At 30.1% G+C, this 9,971-nt stretch overlaps 1 protein-coding gene and 1 long non-coding RNA gene across 2 annotated transcripts in view; one reads left to right on the forward strand and one right to left on the reverse strand.

The window, feature by feature from the left end:
• The window catches only part of LOC106684107 (uncharacterized), a 31,925-nt gene extending 25,062 nt beyond the window's left edge, over positions 1 to 6,863 (reverse strand). The window contains exon 1 of the long non-coding RNA XR_001343642.3: positions 6,619 to 6,863. This is a non-coding gene — a long non-coding RNA (uncharacterized lncRNA). The remainder of the gene's footprint in view (positions 1 to 6,618) is intronic.
• LOC106684105 (sodium/potassium-transporting ATPase subunit beta-2) overlaps positions 1 to 9,971 on the forward strand; it is a 112,502-nt gene that overhangs the window by 17,672 nt on the left and 84,859 nt on the right. The window lies entirely within an intron of this gene.

Genomic DNA, 9,971 nt, shown 5'->3' on the forward strand with positions numbered 1-9,971 from the left:
TTCTTCCTCATTTTGTGTTTTTTTAGGTGATGTTCGGAATGTACTTCTGCAATTTTCGTCCTTTAGTTCTGACTGTTCTGTTGCAATCTTCGATTGTCAGTTAAATTTTTTTACCATAAGTAATTTTTTAACGAAAGACTAAGCTATGTTCATATGAAATTTGATATATTATTTTTTATAGTATGTCCTTTTCAAAAATATTTTTAATGGAGAAGGGAAGAGGACATATAGGTACAAGAGAGAGCCAGAAGATACCGATCTGTGCCCATAGTAACATAAAAGCTTTGGATTCTATTTTCAGACTGTTTAAGATTTTAGGTTATTATTTAAAAAATAGGAGCAGGTGTAAAAACGTTTTTAACTGCTTATAATCACAAGTAATCCATAAATGACCTAAAACCTGTAATTTAAGTCTGCTTAAAACTAAACAAATGCTTTTGTGTTGATTTGCTCACCAATGAATGATATTTTAATTCTAACATTAACATTTATTAATGGTTTTCAAAAACTCCCGATTGAGGATCGCATTGTTTGAAAGTAATAAAAAAGATAATAAAACAGCTAATAATTCATTCCTTCACCGACATTCATCGTTTTTCTTATCTTATCACTTTTTTAGCTTAATAACACACGAGCTAATATTAAAACCGATCCTGAGCTCTTTTCTAGAAAAAAAATTAAAAATGAAATACAACAAAATTGTGTTTTAGTAAAGGAAATAACAATTATTTCATTACATTTCATCATTTTAAAATTCCAGATTTTTATAATCATGTACACTTTATAATTACTATATATTTTTTTAATTATTTTATATAAGGCTAGACAATCAATCGTGTTATGTCTGCATTACAATAAAGATGAAATTCGATCGTAGTATTTTTCAAAGATGTATAAACTAAGAGATTTTTTTAAATGTTCATTTACTGTAATTCTGTGTTAATACAAGAGCCCAAGAGGAGAAAAAAGGGAGTTATCTAACTCTATAATTACTAGTTAAAATTGACGAGTCTGCCAAGTATAGGTAGGGAATAAGAAATGGCGGCTGATTTATAGTTGTTCGGACAAATTTTCATTTGCCAGATTTAAATTCGTAAATCAATGTGCGTCTTATGGATCTAGAGATATATTTTTTTTCAAAAATCCAACATTTTATAGGAACAACTAGAAATTATCATTTTGTGAATTTATTTTGTCAAATATCATAAAAACTACTAGTCCTACATAGATAAACATTATTAACTATTAGTAAATTTAACTAGCTTTAATTTGAGCGCCGGCAGACATCTGTACGTCAAATGGTTTCTGAAATGAAGTTTTTCATAAATCAAATTTATTATCCGAAAAACTATAAATCAATTTATTTGAGCAAATATTATGAAAACTACTATTCCTACGAAGGTAAAGGTTATAAACTTCTTGATAGCTCATTGTACTACCTTTAATTTGAGTGTTAATAGATATCTGTATGTCACATAGTTCCTGAGATATAGATTTCTCAAAATAAATTAACTAATTACTAATCTTGCAGTAGATTTTTAAGAAATTTTGCTTTTTAAAAAGCTATATCTCGAGAACTATTGTACGTAAATAGATCTTTTAGGGCTAATATTTCAGCAAATTTACTCTTCTTTAAATAATGTTCTCTTAGAATTTCTAGTGTTGTTGGTAGTTTTTAAGATATAGAGCTCCGAATAAAAAAATAATGTTTTTTTAAGTTTTTGAAACAGCTGTCATTTTTTATTCTCCCTACCTATACTTGGCAGACTCATCAATTTTGACTAGTAATTATACCTAATTTTCATTAAAGTAATCAAAAATTGGGGTGAGATAACTGCCTTTTTTTCTTCCCGGCTCTTGTATTAGTATATTATACTGTCATTTGCGTATCCTTACTTCAAATTATTGAAACTCTTTGCCACAGAAATTTAGTTAAATGGCACTAAGATCAGAGAAACTTAATTTGAAAAATCAGAAAAATTGACGCACAATATATGATCTTGAAATACAAAAAAAAAAAAATCATTTTCTTCCTCATTTTGTGTTTTTTTAGGTGATGCTCGGAATGTACTTCTGCAATTTTCGTCCTTTAGTTCTGACTGTTCTGTTGCAATCTTCGATTTTCAGTTAAATTTTTTTACCATAAGTAATTTTTAAACGAAAGACTAAGCTATGTTCATATGAAATTTGATTATCACAACCTGCAGTCTTTGCCGGTGTGTCTGTTCTGTTTATTGCAATAGAATTCTTTCTAAAATATCGCTGTGTCTTTTTATCCAAAGCAATCGGGTTTTTATTCCCAGGTTCATTAGTTCGGTTGTTTCGAATTTTGACTGTAAATGGGTCTTGTATTTTGTTGTTTTTGATGTAATATATTAGAATTTTGTTATTAGTACAAATGTTGAATGTAGGTTCTGTGTTGTTTATCTAAGTATATACTCTGTAGCTTTTATTACTGCCAGTCTTTTGCTTAAGTATTCGAGCAATTCCGATCGAATCTGTAAAGTTTTTAGTAATTTTTGTTGTTTTCTGTGATAAAGACGCTGCCCGTGTTGTGTTCCGTCTGTGTTAATGTTCTTAATGTCTGTCAGGTTCTACAATTTCATCCATGTATTGTTTCAGTATGGCATGAATCGATGGGGGTGGCCGTTGTTCTGTTGTCTGTTGTTCAAATACAGACCTTTGTAAACAAATTAGAATTGAAGATAAAATGAAAACATTTGAAAAGTTTTTCCTCAAATTTTGAAACATGAGGACAGGTAAAGAACATTCGGAGATCTTAGATAAGGAATTTATTTTCATATTTCGTTTACGAAAATTTACATTTCATTTTAATAGATTGCTAAACTATCAAAATTTGTTGAATAATCGTAAAAAGCAAGAATATTTTAAACTAAACCGTATTTAAAGATATTGTGTTAATCATGTTTAATGTTTTGTATACTTGATAAGATATAACAAACAATGCTACTGACACATTTCTATCAAAACATAGAAGTATTTTCGACGAATTAATCTTGTAAACTTTATAAAAGTATAAAAGAAAAATTATAATAATTTATAATTTTTCAAAATAGAAACATTAACTTATTTTGGATTTATAAAGCTGACTTTTTTTTAACACCCAAAATTTCATGTTATATCACATTTTTTATCATAAATTCTTTGAAAGAATTTTTAAACACTAAAAAAAGTGTTATTATTTTAAAGAAAATTTATATTAATTTTTGTAAAAAACGAAAATCCAATTGCATAGTTATATGAATAAAACTGTCGACTGAACTAAAAATAAGCTGAAGATTTATTAAGGATTTACTAAAACGAGTGTAGCCTAATATAAAAAAAAATTGGTGAACCTTTCTATCATCAAAATGAGAGGGGATCCGGATTTTAGGGTTCCCCTATAAATTTCCTTAAAAAACAAACTCGTTATGAGGTTCTATTTTTGATTTAATCTCCTATTGTTTTGTAAATAAAGCCAATGAAGATTGGAATTTTGTTTTACATGGAACCACCGGGAAATCCTGGTTTCTTTGTGTCATAGAGAATTATTTTGAGTTTCAAACTATAAAGTAATTAAATTATAATATAATATAAAATTATTCCAATTTTGAAATAATACTATAATGGTATGGTACAAGAATGTAGAGGAACTACCCGTTGATAGCACTCTAAAAACATTTTTACAATATAAGGTCTCGAGGCCATCTTCTTTTCAGACGCCTCAGAGGACTGTCCGGAATGAAAGGGGAAGCAAGGATAAAACTAATGGATGTGAGTCGTTAGGGAGTTTATAATGGAAGGATTGATATCTGGTTCGGGCTAGATCGGTTACATAGGGAACATTAAAGTCTTTTTTGGATGATTTAATTTGTGGAAAGTAAGGAGCATTAAGGATTTTGGATGGTAAAGATTGGACACGAGAGGAATTCGAAGGTTTATTAGAGCCCCAAAGCTCGACTCAGTATGTCCAGATAGGTCTTATTATTGTCATGTAGATCAGTCTTTTGTAATAAATTGGAAGTTTAGACCGTTTGTCTAGTAAATGTTGTAATAGTCAAAATCGACGTGCAGTTTCCTGTCTTTTCAGTCTTATGTGAGGATTCCAAGTTAATCGTTTGTCCAGATGAAGTCCAAGGTAGCGGATCTGTCGAACAGGGGTAAGGGCAACGTTATTAAAGTATACTGTACAGCAGTCGGCAGGTTTACGACGAAGGGTAAATGTGATTTGATGGGATTTGTTGGAATTTATTTTAATCCTCCAATTACGACACCATTCTTTGAGGGCTGTGATATGAGATTGGAGAGTTTGGGATGGAATTAAAGGGTTATTATTAACTGCGAGCATACATGTTTTATCGGCATACGTGGTGAGAATAGTGTTAGGATTGGTTGGGATGTCAGCTGTATTTAGCTAGCGGTTAAATTATCTTCGTTCCCTTCTTCCATTTGAAACCCGTAGGCTCCTGGTTACTTCCTTAATATTCCCCCACTTTGACTATTGTTGTATGGTTTACGGGGGTGTCTCCGGAGATCTCGAAGAAAAATTAAAACGTTTAATTAATTGCTTTTTACGTTTCATCTTTGGGATCCCCAGGGACTCCGATTTTATGAGGATTTGAAGTGGATTTACCCCTCCTTCCGTCGTAAATATTTTCTTGCATCCTTCCTCTACCAAGTTATCCGATCCCGCTGTCCATCGTACATCTTTGATATCCTTCAATTTATATCCGCAGTGCATACCCGCCCACGGCCTTCAGACATATATGTTAAATCCCCTATCTTCGACCACCATCTGTCCACCCAATTCCGGAAGAATAACAATTACAAGTTTCAAATAAGATGTGAATGGATGGAAGAAGAGAAGATATTTAACATAAATATTATTGGACGTTTTAATATTTAAGAAAAATCTATAAACAAGTCATGTGTGTATATATATGACTCATATAATCAACACTACTCCTTTCGTTTTCATTTTTATCTAATTTTTTGGATTATTCCTTGAGATTATGATTAGTTAGAGGATTTTTTATTATTATTACCTTTTTGATAATAATGAAATATATTTAAGAAAAATTTGTATATATACTTTATGTTACCTTTTAATTTATTTGTTATAGTTTAATTGTATTTGATTTTTTATCATTTATTTATTATCAGAAGTTAGACTAACTAGGTGACACCTTATGTTTTATGATATGACGTACGGTTTTATTTTATTTGTTCTACTTTAATTCTATATATAATGTTAATTATATAATTTATATCTTTTCAAATTTATTATTTTCATTATATTTTATGGTGGTTTATAATTTCATTTCTGTTTTGTATTTTACTGTAAAGCACAGAAGCCTAATTTTGACGCCTGTAATATTATTCTAAAGGAATCAATCCCAGAATAAATACAGAATAGTATTATTATTATTATATAATTTATTATGAAAAATACATTTTATTTACTGTATATTTTTTGAGCTTTGCCCAGATAATCTTTTATTTTCTTAAAACTTTTTGGCCTGCATTATCTCAGAATTTATTCTGTATTCAAAAAGTTAAAAGGTTTTAAGGAGAACATTTTTTCAAGTTTCGTCAATAACACTAGACCTATTTTACTCTGCAAGGTTTAGAACACTTCAGAACACGGAACATGACGGAGCCAAAACCCTGCAAATTAAAAAACATGAGCAAACAAATCGGTTACCCCTTTTTTTTTCTTTAAAGGTTGTAAGATAGTAGTTGCAAAACAGTTTTTTGATTCAGCTTAATTAATGGTCATATATGAGTGTAAGCAGCTTTTTTTTTTCGTAAGCAGCTTTTTTTTTTCGTACCCACCTGTGGGAAAACAAATAATAGCAAGGACAATATTAATATTATAGAGAGGGATGCTTCCTTCTGTTACCTAATATACCTAAAAAATACCCGATGGTATTTTAAGCGTTAGTATATATGGTGATCGGGGTGTAAGCAGCTTCTAATCGGCCACTATTTTAAAACGAATGGAAATGACCATTGACTTAGGTGGCGAATGGCACTCTATCTCGCAGAAAAACCTTGGATAGTGGGTGGTTTTTGGATTCTACGGAACAAATTTTGGGGAAGTAACTTTACCTTCTACTAAAGGCAATTTTTGTGATCACGAACATTTTTGTTTTATTGGCCAACCATGATGAAGCCGTATTTGGAAGTAAAAGAACAAAAAAAAAAAATTGAAAATCGTATATTTTATCTACAAGTTACTCATTGTAAAGCAATGGTTCAAGTTATGGTTCAAACACTTACAGATCATAAAAAAAAAAAAAAAAAAAAAGAGGATGGTTCATGAAAACAAAAATAGTTTACTTAATGGAAAAGGAACCCCAAGGCATAATTTTGGACCTCAAGAATGTTTCAATTACATTTATACTCAATCAAATGGAAATTAAAAAATTGATGGATTATCAATTTTCCAGTATCTACCTTGATTAGAAAAAATCATGAATTGAACGTTCAAAGAACATATTGAAAAATCCTTAATTGAACTGAAACTTTTAAAAACATACCATAACCACCTAAGAGGCAATACTATATTTAAATTAGTTTCTGCGTCCCTCAAGATTGACATCAAAGCTTACTTACCATCCTTGATTCACCAAAAGTCCTGTGATCCCCTATCCTGACATTTTAACCGCCGTCGACCAATAGCATTGAACACTGTTCCGAATATCCAATATGATCCTGATATTTCGGAATTCCAATAACATCCTCATGATCTCCCAATCAGCTACCACATCCACATAATCCTCAGGTGAAGAGACGATACCATTCCAGAAGAAACTCACAGCACAAACTACATAGCTCGACTGATAGTGTTCCCGAGCAAGTGCGACTCATTGTTGTTTCTCGCTAAGACACGATCTGACAGGTTCAAACTGGTTTTTTTATCTTGTAGCAATAGCACAACGGAATATAAATCGCGTGCCTTCCAGTTTTGAGTTGATATTATAATAAACAAATAACAAGTTAATGTGTTATTTATCTATATTATCGAACATGTAATCTAATACACAATCGATCATTATTTACAGTATTTTATTGCTATTAAATTCTCATAAAAATCAACACATGAAAGTATAATGTGTTCGGATGTTCAATGGTTTATTTCTCAATAGTGTTTAATGGTTTTTTTTTTTTTTTTATGGAAATAGGGAGATGGAAGAGAGAGGTAATTGTTAAAGCGAAATCTGCATTTTTTTTTCCACGGTTAATTGAACGTTGATGAGTAAAATGATAATGGAGAGAGGAAGAGTCCGGTTACAGTAACACGATCACTACTTGAGCAGATGGCAGTGATGAATGAGGAAAATGATGACTGATGGTCATTATAAATAATGTAACGGTTTAACTGACTTCGTATGCAAAATATATTTATTAACAACCAAATATGTAAATTATAAAGTAAAATATTTTTTTATTTCTAAAAATGAATATTTCAGTTTATTTGATTTAAATCCAATAAATTGTGATTAAGAATTGATGGATTGGTTATTCATCATAACAATTGACTGTACAAAAATAAAAAAAAATCGAAATAAATTAGTTGTACCAGTAATAGCAAAGATGAGTTGATAAAAGTGTTATGTTATGAACAAATGCCTTTGACAAATAATTATTATATTTCTGAAAACTACCACAATTTACAGTTTTGAAAAATTAGGCAAGGATGAAGAAAGTAATTTCTGAAATATTTTATGAAACAGATATTTCGGTTTTTTAAAAAAAGGCCCATCGCAACTTCATCCACTCACGTTTTAAATTATTATTTATTCGGTTTAATTACCTTTGTATAATTTTTATTTCATTTTAATAATAATCCATATTTTAACAAAGAAAAAGTTATATTATATAATAACAGAGAGGAGTAAAGCTGTGGGCAATAAACCTGACCAGTGGTTCCTAACCTTTTTTTTGGAGATGAAAACCTTTTGGTCTCTTAATAGTAAAATGGTGGGACTCCTGCATTATCATTTGATAAAATAGAGTGTCAAATGCCGTATTTTGAGCAAAAGATAAAAAAGGCTTGGGTACCTACACAAAACCTGCATAATTAAAGGAAATCTGAAGTGGTAAAGTTCATAGGAACAACAAATTCCTAAATTATTTCTCTGAATTCTTGGAAAAGGCTCGGGAACCCCGGTTGAGAACAACTACAGTAGACACTCTGCTCTTAGGTCGGGTATGAGCCGAGTTAGGTAAAGTCAGTCGTGGATCATTCTTCAGTCTGTAAGATCTATTCTATCCCACCGGGGCACCCATACCTGATATCTGCAAATTGGATAACTATACCTTCATCGGCTAGTCAAGGAAATCTGACGGTTGAATATAGATGCTGACCGCATAACCTATAGTACAGCCGCTAGTTAAGAAACAGTGTTAGGCAAATAACCTAATTTATTCATCGCATAATGATGAGGTGATAAAATGTTTTTTTAAAAAAATAGATTTTGATGTTAATCCATTTTAAATAGACTGATTATGAAAAAAAAATCCCAAAACGCCAACAGTTTATATATGAAAGTTTATTCTTGCAACCAAAATTGAAATCTTAGTAAGCTTCCTAGAAAATCGCGAAGGAGATCAGTATTTATTCTATTATGATGTTTTAATTAAATTAAATTTCCATTCATTGTATTGTTTTTCAAAGGTGCGTATTAAATCGAAAATAATTTTTAATCCTTAGTTGCATATTTTAAGAATATTTACTGCTTGAAAATCCGGCCTGTGATAATAAAGAATCTCGAATGTTTGTCTTTGACGAAATTAATATCTTTATGCAAATTGTCTCTGTAAAAGTTATTGAATCGAAAAATGATCTTTTTGTCTATTTAGACTGGCAATGAGTGGTAGTGGCATTGGAAGACTCAGCCAGAGATAGATCAACATAGGCTACAGTTTACGTTAGTAGGAATACGACAATTATGTTTTGAGATTTTAGACCTGAATGCAGAATTGGTTGTTAGATAAGAGACCTTGGAGGCCAAAGCGACCCTTGGACCTATAAGAGCGCAATGTTACTTCATTCATTAAGCGGCTCATTTTATGGCCCAATAAGGCTCACCTTGCTACCCAGCCTCGTCTCCCAGGGAACAAAGTAGACCTAAAATAAAATAAGTATCCAGAAAAAAAGAGTTAAACCCAAAAAGATTTGTTAATGATATTTTCCCATATTTATACTGGTACATAATCCTTGATTTAAAATCAGTTGTAATTTAAAATGTATCTGTGAGCTGAATTGTATTCCACCTTTAATGTCTCTCCATTAAAGTATTGACATTCAACAATCAATATGCTAAATCTCATCAATAATTGATTGCTTTTATTTAAGATTTTAGAAGTTAATTTATAAAGGAGTGTAAACGTGACTAGAGATTATATTATTATTTTATTTTTTTTTTCATACACATAGTATGATTATGTTCATTTTCTTTATCCTTCTATTTGTATATATTTTAAGAGAGATTTTATTTATTTTTATGTACTTTTTTATTTTATTTATCAATTTTTTTTTTCATTTCTTTCATTATTTATTTTATTTTAGTATGAATGAGGTAATTCATTACTATTACCTATTGCCCACAATAGTGTGGCAGATTATAATATCGATCAATTAAATAAAGTTAAAAAAAAAAAATTATAAAGGATTTAGTAAAGTTGATATCTAGTAACCTTGTGAACAGCCAGAGTTGGCTATTACTTTAATACTTTTTCGATTATGAGGGAAAAGTATGTGAGTACTCTGTGTAAAAAGTGTAATCTAGTATAAACGTACTCAATAATTATTTTAACTTTTGTAATAGATTATTTCAAATTTTAAAATGATTGAGTGTCACAGAAAACTCAAAAACCGTGAGTAGACTCGTAATCAATTAATTCTTCTATTAAATACTTAAATAATTAAATATTATTAAAATATATATTATGATATCCATACT

Source organism: Halyomorpha halys, unplaced genomic scaffold (genome assembly GCF_000696795.3).
Source record: "Halyomorpha halys isolate HHAL.00 unplaced genomic scaffold, Hhal_1.1 Scaffold543.1, whole genome shotgun sequence".
Lineage (NCBI taxonomy): Eukaryota > Metazoa > Arthropoda > Insecta > Hemiptera > Pentatomidae > Halyomorpha > Halyomorpha halys.